Genomic DNA, 2443 nt, shown 5'->3' with positions numbered 1-2443 from the left:
AGCGGGGAGAGACGGGGAGAAAGGAGGGGGTCCCGAGATGAATGTGGAGAACAGTGAGGTGCGACGTGGGCAGGTGGCCCCGTATCCTCCTCGACGGCCCTCCTCTGTGCCCTCCCCCCATTTTTGAGCCTGAAATTGCAGGGGTGGGGGGGTGTGTGCCCCTGCAGTGCAATGGTGAAACGTAGACAAATTCTGAAAATAATTCCCTTTCACACCTGAGCCCAGGAGGAAATAACTGACCTCACATAAAGGGGTGGGGATGCGGCGGGTTGCTTGCACGGGAGGAAGACACAGAGACCCAAAATAGTTTGGAAAGCATCCTGGTCTGGTGCCTGCAGCCTGAAAAGTAATGGTAGCTGGGATGCAGGAGAGGTAGGGGGAAAATTGTAGGATGAGGAGGGCCCGGATTCAGGAAAGGGACCTCAGCCCATGGACTGTGCAGTCCCTCTCTGTCTTCTGTCTGCAGGTCTGCATGTCTGTTCCCAACACTCTGCAAAGCTAGAAAAGGAGGAGAAACCTGGCCAGAATCCCTGCAAGTCAGTGAAAAATGGGAGGGCACTGGATAGGCATGGGGCTGGGGGGCACAGCTTGGGCAGCATTTGAGGGCCCCACTTCCCATCCCCCCACCAGATATAATATACACCCTCCCTGCCACGTTAAAGGATGGTACAAGGTGGCAGGGCCTGCCACGGAATGGTTGGCTGTCAGTGCAGGAGGAATGGTGGGGTAAAGGGTAGGCAGAAGGTACACTAGGCTCGGCCAGGTCAGAGGACCACTGACGCGGGTGAGATGCCAGTGCTGTCCAGACCTGCCTTCCACACAAGCCCTCAGTCTCCCTTGTCTCCTCTTTGTCTCTTCCACCCTCATCCCCCAGGACAGGAAAAGGAGGGCACATCTCAACATGGAAAAACTGCAATGAAAATGAAGGAAAGTTGGAAAGTGAGGGAAAGCCAGAAGATGAAGTAGAGCCTGAAAATGAAGGAAAGTCAGATGAGAAAGAAAAGCCGGAAGTGGAGGGGAAGTCAGAATAGGAATGAGAGCTCCAGAATGAGGGACAGCCAGACGATGAGAGACAACCCGCACATGAGGGACAACCAGCAGATGAGGGGAAGAAAGAAAAGCAGGGCAAGTTCGAAGCTGAGGGAAACCCACTCAAGAAGGGCAAGCCAGAGTCCCAGGCAAAGTCAGAGAGCCAGTCGCGTGCTGCTGAAGAGCGCCCTGCTGAAGATTATGTGCCCCAGAAGGCAAAAAGAAAAACGGACAGGATTCCCCCAAGGACTATCAGGACAACTTACAGGAAAGGCATCTGGGAGGTGAGGAGATAATCAGAGAATGTGAAGATCTGTCAACGGCTCAGCTTCAAGAGCTAAGGAAAAGACAGAAAATGGGTGGATTTCATTGGATACAAAAGAAATGTACAGGATCCATTCACCCCAAGGGGCAATGGGGTGTCAAGGGAATGAAGGGAGGAGGGAGGAGCCAAAGGGGCATACATGATATCCCATATCTTTAATGCCTTGGCATTTGATTCTGGTTTCTTTGATGAGAATATCACTGACCCTGCTTTCCCTGGCAGTCACTTGTCAGGCTCTGTGTTTTATCCTCAAGCTGATACTTTGCTTTAGGTGTCACTGTCCTTACCAGCAGCCATTTGATCCAACTACAGTGCTCTGTGTTTCAGTAGGGGGTTTTCACTCACGTTCATGGAAGAGATGTTCATGGTACACTGTAAAAAGAGCAATAAAAAAACACTTTTCAGAACCAAATGTATAGTATCAAACCAGTTTTGTAAAAGGGCTTCCCTGGTGGCTCAGACTGTAAAGAATTTGCCTGCAATGCGAGAGACCTGAGTTTGATCCCTAGGTCTGGAAGATCCCCCTAAGGAGGAAATGGCTACCCACTCCAGTATTCTTGCCTGGCAAATCCCATGGACAGAGAAACCTGGTGGGCTACAGCCCATGGGATCGCAAAGAGTCAGACATGACTGAGCGACTAACACTTTTCACTTTGTAAAAGTAGTAAATGTTTGTGTAATGCATTTGTGCACAGAGAAAACCATGAAAACTAAAAACTAGGTGATAGTTTTTTCCTGCATTGTAGCCAGAAAATAGGTCTTGCCTGTACTCAAAGATGAGTCCAATCATCAGATGGTACCTCCATGCCATTCCTCCACAAGTATGTCCATCCCATGTTTTCCCCTAGTTGTAACCACGTCAGTGGGCACTGGCAGCCCTTCTCCTGGGTCCTCTACCATCCTATGGCTCCTCCCAACATGTGTGATTCTTTTTCCTGTCTTTGCTCACTCATCTCTACTTTTTCTTAAATGATGTTTGTCATAATAAAAAATTTCCTAGAAATCAATACATGATAAAAAAAATTGAAATGTTTAGTGAGCTTATGAGGGCAATGAAGATTCCTGTTGTCAGACTGTAAAATGATAAGT

The 2443-nt window shown here is 49.0% G+C and overlaps 1 pseudogene; it reads left to right on the top strand.

Moving 5' to 3' along the window:
* The first annotated feature begins 568 nt into the window (after nucleotides 1–568).
* On the top strand, nucleotides 569–1757 carry LOC104989016 (annotated as a pseudogene).
* Nucleotides 1758–2443: the final 686 nt, after the last annotated feature.

Source organism: Bison bison, unplaced genomic scaffold (assembly GCF_000754665.1).
Source record: "Bison bison bison isolate TAMUID 2011002044 unplaced genomic scaffold, Bison_UMD1.0 scf7180017846692, whole genome shotgun sequence".
Lineage (NCBI taxonomy): Eukaryota > Metazoa > Chordata > Mammalia > Artiodactyla > Bovidae > Bison > Bison bison.
The sequence above is the reverse complement of the archived record's forward strand: the minus strand, read 5'-3'. Positions and strand labels throughout refer to the sequence as shown.